The 22,261-nt window shown below is 47.0% G+C and overlaps 1 protein-coding gene and 1 non-coding gene across 2 annotated transcripts in view; one reads left to right on the forward strand and one right to left on the reverse strand.

Moving 5' to 3' along the window:
* RTN4R (reticulon 4 receptor) overlaps positions 1 to 22,261 on the forward strand; it is a 111,664-nt gene that overhangs the window by 6,516 nt on the left and 82,887 nt on the right. The gene's annotated exons all lie outside the window — the stretch shown is intronic.
* Positions 10,070 to 10,176, reverse strand: LOC117039341. Its single transcript, XR_004425759.1, has one exon. It is a non-coding gene; the product is annotated as a U6 spliceosomal RNA (small nuclear RNA).

Genomic DNA, 22,261 nt, shown 5'->3' on the forward strand with positions numbered 1-22,261 from the left:
AAGGATGGCCAGCCAGATGTTGCTAGAGTATTATTTGCAGTACTGTATTAGGCATTGCTAGAGTTCTATTGTTGCTAGAGTATTATTAGCAGTACTGTATTAGTATTATTACTTATTATCCGTAACTTTTCCACAAAGAGTGACTCAAAGTGACTTTTCAGAATGATGCAAATATTAAAACCCTTTTCCAGTTGCCCTTTCCCCCGCCAGTGTTAGAAATTAGCCAGGCGCGTTTTGTGACTGGCATGGGTCCAATTGTGACCATGTTGAGATCTCTGGATGCCACACTGATGACTGACATCTCCACCTGGCTGGTCCCAGAAGAGCTTATTTATTGCATGTATATCCCACCTTTTTTCTTCAAAGACTACATGGTTCAACCCCCCCCCCCCCCGGCTCCTCAGTTAATCCCTACAATGGCCCTATGAGGTAGCGTAAGAGGTTGTGACTGGCCCAAGGTCACCCAGTGAGCATCATGACTGAGTGGGGATTTGAACCCTGATCTCCCAGGTCCTAGTCCAACACTGTAACCACTATGCCACACTGCTTTCCTATAGTATTTCTACCAAGGGGCAGCTATATAAGTAGGTCACTTAGAGAAGCATCTGAAATATTTTCCTTTAAGCTTGAATTTGTTTTATTCTGGATTGTTTTCTTTGATGTGTTAATGTGTTGTAAACCACTTTGAGATTTTTTCTTTAAAATATAAAGCGGTGTAGAAATGGAAATAATAATAATGATGATGACAATAGCAACAACAACAACAACAACCAACCTTGTTGGTGGAAAAATGAGACCAAGACATTCCATTGTAGCAACCACAACCCAGGCTTAAGGTGCCTTTTGGTGATTAGCGGGTAGCGCTGTGGTCTAAACCACTGAGCCTCTTGGGCTTGCCGATCAGAAGCTTGGCAGTTCGAATCCCCACGACGGGGTGAGCTCCTGTTGCTCTGTCCCAGCTCCTGCCAACCTAGTAGTTCGAAAGCACGCCAGTGCAAGTAGATAAATAGGTACCACTGCGGCAGGAAGGTAAACAGCGTTTCCATGCACTCTGGCTTCTGTCACGGTGTCCTGTTGCACCAGAAGGGGTTTAGTCCTGCTGGCCACACGACCCAGAAAGCTGTCTGTGGACAAATGCCAGCTCCCTCGGCCTGAAAGAGAGATGAGCGCCGCAACCCCATAGACACCTTTGACTGGACTTAACCATCCAGGGGTCCTTTACCTTTTTTTACCTATATCCTGAAGCTACTAACATGAGTTTGGCCAAACTGCGAGAGGCAGTGAAGGATAGGCGTGCCTGGTGTGCTCTGGTCCATGGGGTCACGAAGAGTCGGACACGACTGAACAACTGAACAACAACAACAACCTATATCCTAGTTTCTAACACTGTGCCACACCTGATCAAGCCATGAAAGACCATAGCTTACTGTTAGAAGCATCAGCCTTGCATGCAGGTTAGGATGGGAGAGACTTTGTCTCTGAAACCCTGGAGAGTCACTGCCAGTTAGTGCAGCCAACACTGAAGTTGATCCTTTGTTGGAGCCCTCTGCTGGCTTTTTCTCTTAAGAACTGCCGATTATCCTGAGTGGTGCTGTGCGTTTTGTTGCATTTCATGTTTTATGCATCGTGAAACCACCTTGAGCGTCCTCTGTGGACTGAAACGGAGAACGGAAGTGTTTTAACTGACTATGTTTGTTGCTGGAGAAGTGGAGTTTGGACACTTGGCCTGATCCATCCTCTTGGACCCAGTGGCTCTCCACCAGATCTAGTGGCTGACCAAAAGTCATATGAAGAGGGGTGTTTTAGAAAACTGGCTGTGTTGGTTCCAATTCAAGATGTTATGATGAGCATATAAAACTTGGGGCCTGAGTAACTCCTGTCTGGACTAATGTAATGCCCTGTAAGTGGGGCCGTCTTTGCAGATGATTCGGCAACTGCAGCTAGTACAGAATTTGGGAATGTTCAGGGAGGCAGGAGAGGATATATTGTTTATTAATATCTTTCCTAACTTGTGCTAGCAACTTCTATAACTTAGCAGAGTTTTACATTCCCCTTTTAAACACACAGCAGATAGCTGGTTGCAGGCTTGTGTAAGCCTCTCAATATTAGATTCCTGGTAATTTCCCCTATATCCCTCTTACAAGAATAAACACGCCACAATCTTGTGTATAGTATATAAAAGAAGTTTACTCACATCATCAGTTCACAGTTGGATCCCTGGAGGCAGGCTTAGTTACAAAGTATATACATGTGGATCTATCCCATATGGGGAAAATCCCAGTGTCCTCTGTTGGCTGGAAGCCAACAGAGCATCTCTAGCTAAAAAGCTGCTGCTCCAACAATGGAGGAAGTCAAAGAGAGGAAGTGTGCTGTGTGCCTTGCCCTTTTGTTACCTGGGCAGGTAAGGTCACACCCACCTCTAGTCACATGCAAAGGAAGTATGTCCCAGCCAGGAGGAAACAGGAAGTTTTTGACTGGCTGGACCAAAACATTCCCCTGCATGTCCACTCTAGGAAAACAAGGAATGTTGTACTTGATGGCTACTTGTGTATCACATCCCACACAGAATGCAACTGATAGGCTGGCAATTGAGGTAGCTCAATGGGGCCATGCGCCACCCACCCTGAAAGCACTGCCCTGGCTGCCAGTGAGATACAGGAGCAAATTTAAGGTGCTAATACAAACATATGACACTAAATGGCTTAGGACCCAAGTATTCTAAAATAGTGCCTTCCACAGTACCAACCTTCAGGAGAAAGGACGGAATATAAATTGAAATAATAATAATAATAATAATAATAATAATAATCCACGTGACATGCAGCTGGTTTCTGTGCATGACTTATTATTATTATTATTATTATTATTATTATTATTATTATTATTATTTCTTGAATTTATATACTGCCCTATACCCGGGGGTCTCAGAGCAGTTCACAGAATAAAATCAAGATATAAAACCACATATACCTAATAAAAAAACAACAACAGACCAATACCCCCCCACCCCAAAGAATGCATTTTAAAAGAGCTTAGGATGTAGATCGGATCAGCCAAAGGCCTGGTTGACAAGGAATGTTTTTGCCTGGCGCCTAAAGGTGTCTAATGAAGGCGCCAGGAGGACCTCCCTGGGGAGAGCATTCCACAGGTGGGGAGCCACTGCAGAGAAGGCCCGTTCTTATGTTGCCACCCTCTGGACCTCTCGAGGGGGAGGCACACAAAGGAGGGCCTCAGAAGATGATCTCAGGGTCTGGGTAGGTCCATATGGAAAGAGATATTGCAGGTCCTTGAGGTATTGCGGTCCTGAGCCGTTTAAGACTTTATAGGTGAAAACCAGTACTTTGAATTGGGCCTGGAAACTAATTGGTAACCAGTGCAGTCAGACCAGGATCGGTGTAATATGCTCAAACCGTCTTGCTCCGGCGAGCAACCTGGCTGCTGAGTTCAGCACCAGCTGAAGTTTCCGAATCATGCGTCACTAATCTCCCATTTGCAGCATCACATGCTATTGCCCTGTTCTGTTTTTCTTGATGTTCTAAGTGCTAATAGTTTGTACATGGTGAAATTTATTTACTGATTTCATTACAGTTATATCTCAGCTTTCCTCCAAAGAGCTTGAGGCAGTGTACATGGTTTTCAATGTAAAGGTAAAGGGACCCCTGACCGTTAGGTCCAGTCACAGACGACTCTGGGGTTGCGGCGCTCATCTCATTTTATTGGCCGAGGGAGCCGGCGTACAGCTTCTGGGTCATGTGGCCAGCATGACTAAGCCGCTTCTGGCGAACCAGAGCAGCGCATGGAAACACCGTTTACCTTCCCGCCAGAGTGGTACCTATTTATCTACTTGCACTTTGATGTGCTTTCGAACTGCTAGGTTGGCAGGAGCAGGGACCGAGCAACAGGAGCTCACCCCGTTGTGGGGATTCTAACCGCCGACCTTCTGATTGGCAAGCCCTAGGCTCTGTGGTTTAACCCACAGAGCCACCCGTGTCCCACTTTCTATTCCCACAACAATCTTATGGCCATCTATCAGGGACATGATTCCTGCATTGCAGGGGGTTGGACTGGATGCAAGGGCAAGCAGAATTTTTAAGTTGTTGTTGCTGCTTTGAGGTGAGGAAATGCTGTAGTAATGTTGTAGCAAGGGCGTAGCAAGGTAAATTGGTACCCGGGGGCAAAATTTTTTTGTCAACCCCCCCCCCCCGAGGCATGGGAAGGTCAGGTGGTACCTGGTGCAGAAAATTTCTTGTCAACCCCCCCATTGATTCTCCCCCCCCCGCAAAAATGGTTTTAAGTTATTTCATATTTTCTTACAAAGGAATAATAACAAGTAATAATAATAATAAAACTTTTATTTATATCCCACCCTCCCCGGCCAAAGTCAGGCTCAGGGTGGCTAACATTAGATACATAACATTGGTATAAAATCAAACAATAATTAAATTACCTCCTAAAACCATCTCAAAATCAAATTAAAGTCTAATTAGATGGCTTTCCACGGGGTTAGGGTTGGGAACAGTAAGTGTTCTCTGAACTGAAATTTCAGCCTTCATGACATAGGAAAACAGCCAAGTGAACAGCTATTTTGGTGGAGGAGGGTCAAGATATTAACTGATATGCATGAAATTTCATATATAGCTATATAATCCCTAGTATTGTAAGATAAGACCTTCGGAGCAAGCATTTTTTAAAAAAATTGTTCCTTGATAATTTGTCACCCCCTCCATTATGGAACCCAGGGCGGCCCGCCCCCGCCCCCCCTTGCTACACCCCTGTGCTGTAGTTTGCGGTAACTTAGGAAAACCATACAGGGAATTGTGGAATGAGCCCAGCTTTCCTAAACTTGGCAGCCTCCAGGTTTTGGACTACAACTCCCAACATCCCTGAGCACCGGCCATGCTGACTGGGGCTGATTCATGTCATGCTCCAAAACATCTGGAGGGCACTAAGTCTGGGATGGCTGCTATAACAGGCAGCATTTGGGGATTAAGGTAAGGTTGATAAGCTTTGGAATGACAAGCAGCAGCTGTCCAGGGTGAGCTGCCCATTTGAATTTTCCTGTTATAGAGAAGCATGCAGATGTTTAAAATAAGATCTAGTAGGTTGAGACATGGCTTGCAGTAGATTTTTTTTTGTTTTACTCCGAGTGGCATTTATTTATGAAAACATTTGTATACCATGGTTCACATATGTAGTAGTTTCTAAAAAAACCTAATAAAACATTTAAAAACCACTGAAAAAGTTAAAAACAGACATCAATTAACCCCTTTGGAAGGGTGTGTTCTTCATTGCCTGTGTATGCCTTGTCAGGTGGAAGAGAAGAATTTTCAGCAGGCATTTAAAAGTTGGCACAGAAGGTGCCTGCTTAGTCTCTAGTGGCAGAGAGTTCCACATGACACTAAAGACTTGGTCTCTTGTTGTTGTCAAAGAAGCCTTGCCAACTCTGGGAATGACCAGCAATGCTCCTGCAGATGATCTTGGTGGCTGAGCTGGGATATAAGGCTCTCAGGTGATCTCTGAGGTACCTTGGACCTAAGTCGCTCAGGACATAATTAATACAAGGACCTTGAACCTGCCTCTTTTACCAATGGCATCACATGTTCCTATCAGCAGTCTGGCTGCTACATTCTGCACCAGCCGGAGCTTCTGAACCAAGCCCAAGGGCAGCCCCACAAAGAGCACATTGCAGTAATCCAGCCTCAAGGTCGACAACCTGTGGACTACAACAAATGGCCAGCTTCCTCCCTCTGCTAAACTAGGTTATCAGAATGAAGAAAGATTGAGGGAGAATCTTGAGTGGATTTGTGTGAGATCAGAGCTGAGAAACATTTACCTGGCCTCCAGGGCAACCTGCCTCCTCATTCTGAAGGCATGGAAGCTCCCTGCACCCTCAGCACCATAATTTTGCATCAGACTTTGGCCGATGGATGTCAAAGTTCTAGTACCAGAGCCAAACGAAAACAAGGGAGATCAGTCAAGTTTAGGAGTGGAAGGTCCTATTGATTTCGTTTATCTCAGGCTCTCATTTTCCCAATCTTAAATTTGGTTCTCCACATTTCTGATATTGTGATCTTTTCTGTGAACTGCCCTGAGACCTCCGGGTATAGGGCAGTATATTAATTCAATAAACAAAAGAATGAATGCATAAAATAAAATAAATAAAGCAATTGCACATTTTCTTTTTAAAGAAAATCCTCAGTGTTTTAATGGGGATTTCTCCATATATGTTTTTGCATGCCCTTTTGACTAATGTCCCCAATTTTGCAAGCAATTTCTCCTAATACAATGCATATTTTCACAAATAACTTCATTTTAATGCCCACTTTTACCCAACGTATGCATTATTTTTGTGTGTGTAAACACTGGTTGCTTAGAGGACCACATTTCAAAAATTTGGATCAGGGCACATTTTGAAGGATGCCTGCATTTTGGGTCTTGTGTTGTTTGGTTTCAGAAGTTGAACCGAAACAAATTTCTCCATCTCTGATGATCAAGCCTGAAGTCTGCCGCAAAAAACTCAGCTGGCTGGGGTGTGACCTTGGCTCAGTTGCTGCCTCTCATCCTGACCTTCCTTGCAGGGTTGTTGCGTGGATTAAATGAGGACTAGGACCTGGAAGACCAGGAATCAAATTCCCACCCAGCCATGAAGCTCATTGGGTGTGGCTTTGGGGGCCAGTCATGGCCCTTCTCAGCCTAATTTACCTTACAGGGTTGTTGCGGCAATTAATTGGGGGGGGGGGAGGAGGAGAGAGACTGTGCATGCCACCTTGAGCTCCTTGAAGATACAGATGGGAGCTGAATGCAACAAAACAAACAAACAAACAAACAAACAAACAAGCAAACCTCCCTTTATCTCCCCAGAATATGGCTGCTGCTGCTGCTTCTTCTTCTTCTTCTTCTTCTTCTTCTTCTTCTTCTTCTTCTTCTTCTTCTTCTTCTTCTTCTGTGCTTTTTGTGTGAGGGGGATGCAGGTGTACGTATACACCTAAATATTTTGTGTATCTTTGTACTTTTGTCCATTTACTGTATTTATTTTCCCCGATTTGAACTATAAAATGGTGATTTTTCTTGAGTCAAAATGAGAGTACCCCTAAACATTTTTAAAGAAAAAAAGTACTGATTATTATCATTATCATTATTATTAACAGATATAATATCCTGCTCTAACTCTGCAAGGAGCCCAGAACTGTACAGTCATGCCTCTTCTTGCGAACGCTTCATGTTGCGTTTTTTCAGGTTAAGAACGCGGCAACTCTGGATGTGTTTACTTCCGGGTTTCGGCGCACATGCGCAGAAGCATTCTGTGCGCTTCACGCATGTGCAGAAACATTCTGTGCACGTCGTGCATGCGCAGAATTCCTCTATCGCGCATGCGCAAAAGTGCTGCTCTGGTTGCAGACCTTTTGGGGTGCGAACAGCACCCTGGAACGGATTGTGTTCGCTACCAGAGGTACCACTGTAAACAGATTAAAAGATTCAAAAAAACAACTGCAATTAAAAACATCTAAAATCCGTTACAGTTTTTAAAAAACCCAGGAGCAGCATTCTTCAGTATTCTTGCCTGCAAAAGAGGAATGTTTTCACATTCTTCCTGAAAGTTGATAATGGCACAGTGTCCCTCAAAGAATTCTGGGAACTGTAGTTGACCCCTTGTGGAGCTGGGATTCCCAGCACTCCTTAACAAACTACAGCCCCCAGGATTTTCTGGGGGAAGGCCATGCACTTTAAGTGTATGGTGCGTAGGCGACTGCTGCCTTCAAAGAGCCTGAGGTGGTCTTGGGAATGGCTCTGTGAACATCTTGGAGAACATATTTCTATGCGCCCTCCAGTGCCTGCCTCGGCCACAGCCAGGCAGCTCCTTTGGCCCAAGGCAAGAGCTGTTGATGTTCCTTCCTACCTCCGAAATAAATACCCCCCTCCCTTCGCCAGAAGCATCAAAGGGGAGAGCTTGGCTGCCAGAGGAAGATCTTAATGAAGGTGATGGCAAGAGAAAGCATTTCAAGTCCAGGGGGAAAGGAGAGAGTACACCTAATTAAGTCAGCTCCTGTCTTCTGCTGATTCTGAGGTGCAGCTGAAAAAGAAGAGGGAAGAGAAAACAAACCCCACATATTTGCATTGTCCTTGCAGCCTCTCGCAACAGAGATATTGCCAACCCTGCATACTTTTCTCTCTCTTAACAAGATCAAATCGCCAATTTTCTCCTTAAGGTGCATAATCTGGTTTTAACAGCTCCCCCCGCTTTAAAAAAAACAACAAAAAACAAAAACTGCCTACAAGGCTGGTTTAAAGGGTTGCAATGAGGCTATGCAACTCCGTCCCCCTTCAGAGGAGGTCATGCAAATTTGGTGCGATGACACTGCTCTCCCCCAGCCTGAAAAAAGGTGTTGCAAGGAAGGTCCGCTCAGCTAGGAAGCAGTGTTAAAAATGCAGATAAATAAGGTATGCACCAAAAGGCTCTTTAAACCAAAATTGCAGTCGCCAAAATGGAATGTCTAGTTGCCTTTTGGGGAACAGACAGCTCTAAATCTTATTTTTCAAACGATGGACGGACTGATTGATTCTCAGTTAAGCACCTGACTGTTTCAGATGGCAACCTTGAATTAGGTTAAGAGCTTTGAGAACTTAAAGAAGAAATGTCACTTGATCCTGGGATGGTCCACATTATTATTCTTATTAGTAACAACAACAACAACAACAACAACAACAACAACAACAACAACAACAACACATTTCTGAGCACAATTCAAAGTGTTGGTACTGACCTTTAAAGCCCTAAACGGCCTCGGCCCAGTATACCTGAAGGAGCATCTCCACCCCCATCGTTCAGCCTGGACACAGAGGTCCAGCTCCGAGGGCCTTCTGGCAGTTCCCTCCCTGTGAGAAGTGAGGTTACAGGGAACCAGGCAGAGAACCTTCTCGGTAGTGGCACCTGCCCTGTGGAACGCCCTCCCATCAGATGTCAAGGAAATAAACAACTATCTGACTTTTAGCAGACATCTGAAGGCAGTCCTGTTTAGGGAAGTTTCTAATGTTTGATGTTTTATCGTGTTTTTAATATTCTGTTGGGAGCTGCACAGAGTGGCTGGGGAAACCTATCCAGATGGGCGGTGTAACAACAACAACAACAACAACAACAACAACTACAACTACAACTACAACTACAACTACAACTACAACTACAACTACAACTACAACTACAACTACAACAACTGATCCAGATCCAGTGACCCCCAGATGGTGGAGATGTCAGGTGCCATCCTGGTGCCCAGGTATCTTCACTTGGTTGCAAGTGGTCGAAAGCCAGGTGCAAAATGCACCTGGCACCTGGCTCATTTCGAACACTGCTCAGAAAGTCCCAGGCTGACCAAGTAAAGCTGGGAAGGTCCCCTGCCTGCAACTCTGGAAAGCCATGGCTGCCATTCAGTGCAGACAGCACTGAGCTAGGTGGACTAATGGTCTGATTCAGTACAAGGCAACTTCTTATGTTCCTGTTGAAATCCTATTTTGTTCTGAATGAGAACTGGCTTCTAATTCTTGCTTTGTTAGCGGACGAAGAGCCAAAACTCAGCGGCAAAACATCATCTCCATTCAGTGGCAGAGGAAGCCACTCGGTCACCCAGGGCGGCAAACCCGGGGGCCCAGCGGCGGCGCGCATGCACAGCATTACTATGTATGACGCACGTGGCATGCGTCATATGCAGCGGCGCATGCGTCGTGTGTATCACACGCGGCGCCAGCGGGCGGGCCCCAGGCGGGCCGTGGGGCGGAGCGGCCTCGCTCCGTGGCTTGCTCACAGGCCACCGAGCAGGTTTGCGAGCAGGCTGCGGGCAAGGCTGTCTCACTCTGCGGCTTGCTCGGGGCCCGCTGTCGGGGCTCGGCTTGGGCGGGGTGGGGTGGGGTGGGGTGGGGCGGGGCGGGGCAGGAACCCAGGGCGCCCCGCCCCCATCACCCCCACCTCGCGACGCCACTGGCTGCATTTGCATGCAGAAGGTCCCTTAGGTTCAATCCTAAGGGACATTAGGGAATGTCGCCAGTCTGAAACCCTGGAGAGCCATTGCTTTTTTTTTTTTTAAATATGGAACGCTTCACGAATTTGCGTGTCATCCTTGCGCAGGGGCCATGCTAATCTTCTCTGTATCGTTCCAATTTTAGTATATGTGCTGCCGAAGCGAGCACCCTGGAGAGCCATTGCTGTAAGTGTAGGGAATACTGAGTTAGATGGACCAACTTTCTCACTTGGGGGTGGGGGTGGTGAGGCAGCTTCTTCTGTTCCTACCTGAAACATTTGTGAGCAGAGCCAGCTCAAGAGATTGTGCTGCCTGAGGGAAAGGAGAACTCTTTCATCCTCATCCATTTCCCGCTGAATTGGCAGCTGAATCTTACTTCAACAACGGCAATGAGACGACCTTCCCTGTTGCCTGAGGAGCACAGGCTGGTTCCTGGGATTCATGCCACGCCACCCTGCCCACCCGTCCCAGGATCTGCTGCCTTAGGCCGTTGTTTCACTAGCCTAACGGTAGGGCCAGAGACGCCCAGCTCTGATCTCTAATGGAGTGGGGTGGCCAGGAGACTCAGAGGAAGCATTGAGGGAGTGTGCCTGCATCTTGCTACCACAACCTTCCATCAGCTGCCACTTCCGGGCAGAGAAAAGGATGGATTTCTTCATGCAATGTTAAACCATGATGGGAGAAATCAACTTGGGCGGCTTTAAAAGGGGACAGGACAAATTTATGGAGAAGAAAGAGAACAACTGCTGCTAGTGGCTGGGGAAATCCAGCCAGATGGGCGGGGTACAAATAATAAATACTATTATTATTATTATTATTATTATTATTATTATTATTATTATTATTATCTTTATTACGGTCCAGAGACCCAACAATTCATTATAAAACGGTACACAGTTTTGACAGCCCGCCTTCAGGTTATATAAGCATTATGTACAGACTTAGGAAGAGAGATCATTTGTTCTTGCCACCACCGATAGAAACTTCGCCACTGCTAATGTTCTATCATTTATCCGGTCTTCCAGTAGGAACCTGACATAGTAAGCCTCTGATTTTCCCGGGAAAAGTCTTAACAGGGGTAATATCAGTTCAGCCCTGGCTTGCTCGAATTTCACACAGTGCAGCAAAATATGCTTTACAGAGTCAATGTCTTGGGCACACGAACACAGTCTATCCTGATAAGGAACTTATTATTATTATTAGCCATGATGGCTATGCTCTGTCTCCACTCTCGTGCCCCCCAATAAATATACTTCTTCTTAATTGTATTTCACTATTAATATACTTCTTCTTAATTGTATTTCACAGTTCAACAATTACTTTGATAAAATACATACCGGTATTTTGTTATGTGCAAATGGCTTTAGGTTCCTATTAGGTCCATAAATTACCATATAGCGTATATTCAACACAAAAAAACGGTGACAATTTGTTGTTGACAAAGGACAGCTGGGCATACAAAGGGCCCCATTACCTTCAGTAGCTTAGGGCCTCAACAAACCTAAATTTGGCTCTGGCTGTGAGAACAGGATACTGGACTAGATGGGCCATTGACCTGATTCAGCAGTTTCTTCTGAAGGGATCACCTCACTCTGCCTTCTGCTCTGGCCAGTAATTTGTACCTGCTCGCTTGCAGAACGTGAAGAACATCGACCCTGAATGTGCTCTCGCTTGGCATACTTGTCAAGGTTTAAGGCCCTTTGGGGGCAGGGTGCTCATGCATCTCTAGGTCCAGGAGTTGGGACACAGTGCAATGCCTTCCCCGCCTTGGGGGCTGTTCTGCATCGGAAATAATGAAGTTGCTTTGAAGAGCAACGGCGGAACCATATGGAGACCGAGCTCTCTTGCAGGAGCCATTTCACGTTTGCCGGGAGTTCAGCTGTGTACTTAGCACTAAAACAGTGAGTAAATATGATGGATTCGTCTGAAGGCGATGTGCTTTCCCCACATCAAAGCAACAGGGTTTTTCTTTGCAAGCCAGATTTGCAGGGAAGCGGCTCATCTCCCATCCGATTTTGAAGGTCTGTGACACGCTGCCCTGTGCGTTTATGTTGCGGCTGATTTCGGGGGGCTGTTAAATTTGTACGTTTCTTTGAAACACTCCATATTGATATTGCTCTGTGTGGTTTCCCAAGAGCTAAAAAAGCCAATGCAATTCTGGGCTGCATCAATAGGAGTATAGCGTCTAGATCAAGGGAGGTAATAGTACCACTGGATTCTGCTCTGGTCAGACCTCACCTGGAATACTGTGTCCAGTTCTGGGCACCACAGTTCAAGAAGGATACTGACAAGCTGGAACGTGTCCAGAAGAGGGCAACCAAAATGGTCAAAGGCCTGGAAACGATGCCTTATGAGGAACGGCTTAGGGAGCTGGGTATGTTTAGCCTGGAGAAGAGAAGGTTAAGGGGTGATATGATAGCCATGTTCAAATATATCAAAGGATGTCATATAGAGGAGGGTGAAAGGTTGTTTTCTGCTGCTCCAGAGAAGCGGACACGGGGCAATGGATTCAAACTACAAGAAAGAAGATTCCACCTAAACATTAGGAAGAACTTCCTGACAGTGAGAGCTGTTTGGCAGTGGAATTTGCTACCAAGGAGTATGGTGGAGTCTCTTTCTTTGGAGGTCTTTAAGCAGAGGCTTGACAGCCGTCTGTCAGGAATGCTTTGATGGTGTTTCCTGTTTGGCAGGGGGTTGGACTGGATGGCCCTTGTGGTCTCTTCCAACTCTATGATTCTATGAGTTCACACTGTGGATGTGCTCCTGGATTCAGCCCTGAGCATGGATGCCCAGGTTTCTGTGGTGGCCAGCAGTGCATTTGCACAGGTACAAACCCTCCAAGTGTCCCTATTTTCCAGGGACAGTCCTGGATTTACAGAAGCCGTCCCGGTTTCTGATTTGATCCTGCTTTTCCTTAGGACACCTCTATTTTCATCAGATAAATGTTGGAGGATACGGAGTTATGTGACCCCTGAGCCAAGGAGATAAGTAACTATGCAACCTTTAGAAGACATCTGAAGGCAGTCCTGTATGGGGAAGTTATTTAATGTTTAATGTTTATTTTTTATTTTTTGTATATGTTGGAAGCCACCCATAGTGGCTGGGGCAACCCAGTCAGATGGGCAAGGTATAAACAAAACAACAACAACAACAATTAACAATTACTATTACTATTACTATTATTGAATAGGACGTCCCTATTTTCACCAGAGAAATGTTGGAGGGTACGAAGGCAAAGCTAGTGTGCCAGCTAACCCTGTTTCTGGAGATGTCTGCTCTGGCCGCAGTGACACATGCCTTAGTTACATGAATGTAACATGGTCTGTTACATTCTGCCTGTCGTGCTCTGGTCCATGGGGTCACGAAGAGTCGGACACGACAAAACGGCTAAACAACAACAACATGCTCTACATGGGGCAATGTTTGATTGTTCAGAAACTTCAACTGGCCTAGGAGCTGCAGCCAGACTGTTGACTGGGGCTGGTTATAGGGCACATCAAACTCCCTTGTTACAACAGCTCCACTGGCTCCTGGCTCCAGGCACAATTCAAAGTGTTGGCTATGACCTATAAAGCCCTATACAGCTTAGGCCCAGGCTATCTGAAGGACCCTATCCTTTCATACAAACCTGCCCAGGCTCTGAGATCTTCAAGGGAGGCCCTTCTCTTGGTCCCACCACCCTCACAGGCACGCTTGGTGGGGACGTGGAACAGGGCCTTCTCAGTGGCTGCTCCTAGGCTTTGAAACTCCCTTCCTAGAGCAGGTAGACCGGCTCCCTCCTCGTTGTCCTTACGCCAGCTGGTAAAGACTGTTTTATTCCAACAGGCCTTTGGGAACAGACTGCTCTTTAATGAAAGGGCTTTTAATATGGTGGTGCTATGTTTATTATTGGTATTTTAATATACTTGCAATATTTTTATATTGTTTAAATTCAGGGTTGCTTCCAATTCTATGGTTGTACTTTTCAGTGTTACCTTTTGTTTGTTTTTAGCTTTCTGTGTTTTTTTGTAATTGTGAGTGACAGAAGGCAGTGTATAATAAATCAATGAGAGTTTGTGTGTGTGAAAGCACATCACCCTGGTTCAACAAGGTGAGATACTTACACACAGGTATATGTTTCTGAGATACGGATGGATACACATGTCTTTTATCATGAAATTCCTGTGTGCCCCACTGAATTAGCAAATGTGGCTTTGCAGGCAGATGAGCGAGCGTATGCTCCCTGTTTATTGCCACCCACTGCTGTCTGTCACTGTTTGCATACATAAAACAAAGACATCTGAAGATCCTGTTAGATCAGGCCAGCGACCTGCCAGGCTAGTATTGTGTCTTCACAGGGGCCAAACAGCGGGAGACCTGCAAGAAAGACCTCAGTGAGTGGGAGCATAGTGTGGGGGTGCCATGGGGCATAGTGTGGGGGACCCCAGTGTGGGATGTGACACATAGATAACAGTCAAGTACAACATTCCTAGAGTGGACATGAAAGGGGATGTTTGCTCCAGTCAGTAGAAAACTTCCTGTTTCCTCCTGAGCTGGGACAAACGTCCTCTGCATGTGACTAGAGGTGGGCGTGACCTTACCTGCCCAGGTACCAAAAGGGGCAAGGCAGTTCCCACTCTCTCTCTTCTCCAACTTGCTTTCGCCGTGTGAGCAGCAGTGACTGCCTGTCTGCAGTCACTGGGACTAACTCCCATATGGGGTAGTTCCACATGTATATAGTTTGTAACATAAGTCTGCCGTCAGGGATCCATCTGTGAACTGAATGTGTGAGTAAACTTCTTTTTATAGACTTTACAAAAGATTGTGTCGTGTCTATTCTTTTTAAGGGGGAGAAAAGGGGATTACCAGGAATCCTATACTGAGAAGCTTAAAACAAGCTTGCAACAAGCTAACTGCTGTGTGTTTAAAAGGGGAATGCACTCTGCTAAGTAAAGGGACTTGCTAACACAAGTTAGGAAGAAGAAGAAGAAGAGTTTGGATTTGATATCCCACTTTATAACTACCCGAAGGAGTCTCAAAGCGGCTAACATTCTCCTTTCCCTTTCTCCCCCACAAAAAACACTCTGTGAGGTGAGTGGGGCTGAGAGACTTCAAAGAAGTGTGACTAGCCCAAGGTCACCCAGCAGCTGCATGTGGAGGAGCGGAGACGAGAACCCGGTTCCCCAGATTACGAGTCCACTGCTCTTAACCACTACACCACACTGGCTCTCATTATTTTAAGGATATTATAAAACAATATATCCTCTCCTGCCTCCCTGAACATTCCCACACCCAGCAGGGTCTGGCCTGGTACTCCTCTCTGCCCACCAATGGCGTGTCGCCCAGCTGGGCTCCCCCCACATGGCCGGGCAGGTGGGTCTGCATGGTCCCGCTTTGCAGGGTTGGGGTCGCTTTGTTGCCGTCTGGCCTGGCGCCTCACCCCACCTGGGAGTAACCAATACCACACTGCAAAGTGTGAGAGCACTATTCCTGCTTGCGTGTCCCAGCAACTGGCAAATATAGCTCTTGTGGCTAGTAGCCATTGAGACTCTTGTCTTCGGTCCATTTGTCTAGTCCTGACACCATTCAAGCTTGTGGCCATTTCTGCTGCTTGTGGGAGTGAGATACATAGCTTAACTACGAGTTCTATGAGTCTTCTGACATTCAGCTTCTTTGAATGTCCACATGCTGCTTTCAATGTGCAGTGCAAATAGGGCTCTAGAAGGTCTAGGAAGGTAAGGTAAAGGACCGCTGTATGGTTAAGTCCAGTCAAAAGTGACTATGGGTTTGCGGCGCTCATCTCGCTTTCAGGCCGAGGGAGTTTGTCCACAGACAGCTTTCCGGGTCATGTGGCCAGCATGACTAAACCGCTTCTGGTGCAACAGGACACTGTGACAGAAACCAGAGTGCACGGAAACACTGTTTACCTTCCTGCTGCAGCGGTACCTATTTATCTACTTGCACGGGTGTGCTTTCAAACTGCTAGGTTGGCAGAAGCTGCAACAGAGCAACGGGAGCTCACTCCATCATGGAGATTTGAACTGCCGACCTTCTGATTGGCAAGCCCAACAGGCTTAGTGGTTTAGACCACAGTGCCACCCACATCCCTTTTTGCTAGGAAGGGCCCCTCCTGCTTTTCTAGGTATCAGCCTTCCTCACCCCCTGGGACATATACATAGATGTGTGTGGGAGAAAGTGTGAGCATCCTAATTTGTAACTCATTAATTAGGAACCGTAAAGGAAGCCGCATGCCATTGATCTCTCAGCCAAGTCTGGCATAGCTGTGCTTGGTTGCAGAGATGCCTCCCTGAGCCTTCTGTCCTTCCTCCTTGCTGCTCCTGAGTGACAACACTTTCCAAGCAAAGGCAAAGCACTCCTGCCTCCGTCTTTACACTAGAGGGCTGTCTGTCCCTTTCACTTCAGAGGAGACACATTAGCCCATCTGCGCTGAACACTCCTGTCGCTCCTGCCTCCAAACTGTTCAAGAGCAGCCCCCGTCCGCCTTGTCAGGTGGGAGTTGCTCCGCGAGCTTTTATTTACCGCTCAACGAGTCTATTTGCACTACATACAAACATTTTGTTTTCTTTTTTTGTATGCCTCCCCCTTTCCTGGTGCTGTTTATCACACTGAAGCTGTTTGTATTGAATGCTGCTGAGACCTTTGCTTGGGTTTATTGAAAGAGAGAAAATGAAGGGGAGGGGAAAACACAAAGACATACACTCTTGTCTCTCCATTCTTTCCGAGGCAAGGAAGGGTCAAAGTCTGGAAACGTTTCAGTCCAGAGATTTGAGTGGAGAAATAAACACACACACACACACACACACATATGCCTTGGTGAGACCTGGTCTGTGTCCAATTCTGGGAAGGATGTTGACAAGCTGGAACATGTGCAGAAGAGGGCAACCAAGATGATGAAGGATCTGGAAACCAAGCCTTATGAAGAATGGTTGAAGGAGCTGGCTATATTTAGTCTGGAAAAGAGGAGACTGAGAGGAGATGTGACAGCCAAACTTCAAATATCTCAAGGGTTGTCTCATGGAAGATGGAGCAAGCACTGGCGTAGGAAGGGCAGGGTGTAGGGGGCGGAGCACCCCGGGCAGCGGGATCCCGATAGGGTTCCATCTCGGCGTGCCCCACCCCCAGAACGTACGCCAGCCCCACCCCTGCCTGCTTCCCGCCCCCCGGTGCCGGAGCATGAAGCTCCACCATTGGGAGCAAGATTGTTTTCTCCTGCTCTGGAAGGTAGGATTTGAACCAACAATTTCAAGTTACAAGGAAGGAGATTCCGGCTAAACACCAGAGCTGTCCAACAGAGGAATGGTCTCCCTTGGGAGGTTGTGGAATCTCCTTCCTTGGAGGTTTTTATCCAGTTGAATAACACCGCTTTGAACAGTCCTGGTTTCCAACAAAGAATCATGGGAAGTGGCTGAGGCTGATGGGAGCTGTAGTGCAACAACACACCTGTGGAATGTGCCACCATGCCAGCTCCCTGTATTGTACACAGTATCCGGAATGTGCTTTCGTCCTGAATCTTTTTTGGGTATTACTTTGCGCATGGGCTGCTGGTGATGGAGGAAGAAGAGGCGGAGGAGGGTTGGGTCACATCAACTGATCAAACGCAGCCACTTCCCTTCTCCTGCTGCTCTCTCTCTCTCTCTCTCTCTCTGCCTACATCGCTAATCTCTCTGACAATATTGGGAGCATAAATAATTGTTATTACAGCGCCCGGCCACGCAAAGAATGATGGATTGTGGGAAACCACGGCAAGGCGCTGCTTGCAAATGAGGAAACAAATATGGAGAGGGCTTATTAGTGGCTGGCTCCATCCATCACCCCAGACAAGGCCCAGCTGATGTCGGGAGAGGAGGGCATCTCTCGCCATGATTACCCCACTTAGCTGTCAGGTCTGGCTGTGCTCAGTCTGGAGATAGGGTCAGGCAGGCTGGATCTTAATCCAGTCAAGGGGTGGGCACCTTCCAATTCAGAAAGAAGGTGCTCATCACCCCCCCTTTGCCCACTGTGCATGCCCTCTAAAGCCCAGGATTCTCAACTCTGGAGCCCCAGCAGAGCGGCCTCTCTGTTGTGGTCCAAGTGACGCGCCCCCTCCCCTCACATTAATGGAAAGCCCTGTGGAGGATGCCGTCTGCTGCAGCCTCAATAATTCATCACTCCCTGATTCTGCATCCTTGTAAAATCTCCATTAGCCCTGTAACTGTGGTTTAGACCCAGAACTGCCCCTCCCGCTCGCCAGAGAAGCTTCTCTTCGCTTTCTCTCTCTCTCTCTCCTTCTCCCTGGACAAAAGGCCATGCAGGGAGACCCTTTGCTGCTGTGTTTTTTAAGCAGCATTTTTTTTTAAAAAAAAATTGTCCCAGGGCCCAGGCCTAGCCTTGCCTTTTAGGAGGGCTGAGGGAGAAGGGTTTAGCCAAGTGTATTGTTTGTCAGCCAATGGATATTTGATCCCTCCCCCCTGGATTTCGCTAAATAAATCAGCTGTTTTATTGGTTACATTTATATTCTGGCTCTCCCCTAAGAAGCTCCAGGCAGGATCCCAGAACTCCCTTCCCCTCTTGGATTGTCACAACAGCCCTATAAAGTGGGCTTTATTCAGCGATGATGGCTTGTCTTCCTTTGAGGAGGTTCCTTTTAGTTATTAATTTTATGGGGTTTATATTCCTTCCTTCCTTCCTTCCTTCCTTCCTTCCTTCCTTCCTTCCTGCCTGCCTGCCTGCCTGCCTGCCTTGGAGCCCAAGGCACCAATGAAATATATGATCTAAAACCTAAGAAAAAATAGCATTCCAAAGCAGGCTCGAAACATTCCAAAAGCAGTTGGAATTAGAAACATCTTCCCATCTCAAGCTTGCCGGGAGCAGTATTCCTCAGTCACCAAATGCATCTGGGGACAGGAATGTTTCTGAATAAAGATGGAGACAGGCGCACCCCACCGGGAGGCACATTCCACAAACTGAGAGCCACCACTGAAAAGACCCTGTCATAAGGCAACGCCAACCAGGCAGTCCCCAGTTCAGGAACGTGAATGAATTTGAATCTGGTTTTCTTATCTAGGACAGGGGAGAAATGTTGGGACTCCAGATGTTGGGACTATAACTGTCACCATCCCTGACAGTTCCTTTCTGGCTGGAGATTCTGGGAGTTCAAAATCAGGATGGACACAGGTTTCCCTTACCTGCTCTAACCTCTACACCATGCAAGCACTCTTTTGAGCCCACGAGGGGGTTAATTCCCACCCCCCATTGTGTGCACATCTTATCCACTGGGTTCCAACCTCTGGGCTGCTAGCGTCTAACCCTGTCTTCATCCATGCGCCTATTCCACACCCCATCTGAGGCCTTTTCAAAAATTGCAAGCAGATAACCCTGCTCACGTTAGGACCAAGATGCGGTTTCATGGTTTCAAAATCCACGAACCAGGTTTGTGTGTGGAATGGTTCTGTGGTTAGAACCAGAAAGGAAAATAAAGAAGTAACAAACATTTGTACCTTAGAAGTCAAACGGAATCTGTTTTGGAAGTCCATTTGACTTCCAAAATGTTTGGAAACCAACCGGAAGCCGCAGAAGCCACGTCAGACGTTCGGGTTCCAAAAAAACGTTCACAAACCAGAACATTCACTTCCGGGTTTGTGGCATTTAGGAGCCAAAAGGTCTGAGTACCAAGGTGTTTGGGACCCAAGGTACAACTGTATTAGATACTGCTATGTCACCCGGGGGAAGCGGGTGGTGCTGTGGGTTAAACCACAGAGCCTAGGGCTTGCTGATCAGAAGGTTGGCGGTTTGAATCCCCGTGACTGGGTGAGCTCCTGTTGCTCAGTCCCTGCTCCTGCCCACCTAGCAGTTTGAAAGCATGTCAAAGTGGAAGCAGATAAATCGGTACCGGTCCAGTGGGAAGGTAAACGGCGTTTCCGTGCGCTGCTCTGGTTCGCCAGAAGCGGCTTAGTCATGCTGGCCACATGACCCGGAAGCTGTACGCCGGCTCCCTCGGCCAGTAAAGCGAGATGAGCGCTGCAACCCCAGAGTCGTTTGTGACTGGACCTAATGGTCAGGGGTCCCTTTACCCTTTACCCACAAAGAACAAGTGGGCCTCTAGTAACAAACAATGTATCCAGGAGAACACACCAAGTTATGGACTTACTCCTTCAGAGGGAGTGAAATCCCATACAGAACAGGTAACTTTCCTGTCTCCCAAACATGGGAATCACCCACCCAAAGAGCCTCCACCTTTGCAAGATCCAAGCACAGCTTATTTGCCTTCATCTAGGCCACCACTGCATTCAGACACCGATCCAGAGCTTTCATGACCTCTCCTGATTCAGATGTTCTGGAGAAGCAGAGCAAGATCTAATGGATTCGATGTAGCAGAGTCGATTTCGTGGCATTTATACTCGGCAGGGGTTGCTGACGTGCAACAGCACTTCATATTTGCCCGCAATAGAGGGCTGGCGCATCAAGCATTTAGTCGCTTGATGGCATTGCATCGAGGACATGCAATATTTAACACATGGGAGCATTTGACATTTGAGAGATGACGCTCGGTGCCTGATAAAAACAAACAAGTCACCACATGATGCATACAAGTCTACAGCCTGCAGGAGGATCATTTCGAGGGGTGGAAAGGAACACCAGCACCAAAGCCACACACTGTTGACTTTCAGCATTCAACATCTGCATGGCCAAATTGGAGATGTCGGAGAATTCTGCAGTCAGGAGCGGCTCATCCCTTTTTGCCACTTGAGGCAAAATGGGAAGGGCAGCTTTGTTCTGCCCTTTGTTCTACGCCAGTGTGGTGTAGTGGTTAAGAGTGGAAGACTTGTAATCTGGTGAACCGGGTTCGTGTCTCCGCTCCTCCACATGCAGCTGCTGGGTGACCTTGGGCTAGTCACACTTCTATGAAGTCTCTCAGCCCCACTCACCTCACAGAGTGTTTGTTGTGGGGGAGGAAGGGCAAGGAGAATGTTAGCTGCATTGAGACTCCTTCGGTTAGTGATAAAGCGGGATATCAAATCCAAACTCTCTTCTGCTACTCCCGCCGCTTCTGCCACCACCTACCTGCTCCTGTCACCATTGTTCTGCCACCGTCACACACCCAGTTGAATCCATCTCTGGTGGAGAAGCGCCATCGTGGTCAGTGCAAATTTGGGTCAAGGTTGTGCCATTTTCTTTAAACAAAATTATTCAGTTTTTCAGATTTCAAAAATTTACAAACAATTGTCAAACCACCATTGTGGGTCCTTATATTAACTTTTCCCTCCTGCATCTTGTCTATTAATCCAAATCCAAATCTTTTAGATCTCCGTTGTACCCAAAATTGAACATTAAACTACACGTGTCTTTCCAAGCCTACCATTTACAATGGTTTTTTAAGGTAAATTATATATTTCCCCCATTCCTTATTAAAATTTTGGTCTTTCTTCCTGATTTCTGATTCTTCCGGTCTGCCATTCTTCTCTGGTAGGGACTCTGTGTTCTTTCCATCTCTGGGCTAGTAACATCTGAGCAGCAGTGGTCTTTTCTGATCCATTGGAATTTCGGCACCTAGAATTCCGAAAAGAAAAGCTTTGGGTTGTTTTTTTTTTTTAAAGAAAAGGTTATTTTGAAAATTCCCCCCCCCAATTCATTATATATCATCTACCATAATTCTTTTACTTCCTTACATGTCCACCACATATGATAAAAGGTGCTTTCTTTTTCCTTCCATTTACAGCATGTATTTGCAGGGGTGTAGGAAGGGAGAGAGGGCCGCCCTGTGTGTCATCCCGGGGTGTGTGTGTGTGTGTGTGTGTGTGTGACAAAATCACCCCTGGGTGGATTGCCGCACCACCCTCCTGGGTGCCAATCGTCCCCCTGGATGCTGATCGCCACGCCAATCGCCCCAAATGGGTGCCGCGCCCCAGTCCCATCCCTCCCAAAGAGTGCCACGCACCCCACTCCATCCCTGTGGGTGCCATGCACCCCGCTCCACCCCTATGGGTGGTTTGCCCCACCCCTGGACGCGCCACCCCAGGTGCCCGAGAGGCTTCCTCGGCCACTCTGTATTTGACCTTGTTTTGTACATTTTAGCTAGTTTACTATGATTGTGCCAATTTTGGCTGATGTATATTTTGCTCTAGCAAGCTCAGTTTGGTCAGAATATACCTTTCTGGAGTTAATGCTAATTACTTCTGGTAAATGAGCCACCATAGCTGCTAGAGGGCCGTGAAAATTGTGTCCTGGGCTTTTTAGACTCGTGTACCCGTCATGTACTATCTGAAACCATAGGGGTG

This window comes from Lacerta agilis, chromosome 17 (assembly GCF_009819535.1).
Source record: "Lacerta agilis isolate rLacAgi1 chromosome 17, rLacAgi1.pri, whole genome shotgun sequence".
NCBI lineage: Eukaryota > Metazoa > Chordata > Lepidosauria > Squamata > Lacertidae > Lacerta > Lacerta agilis.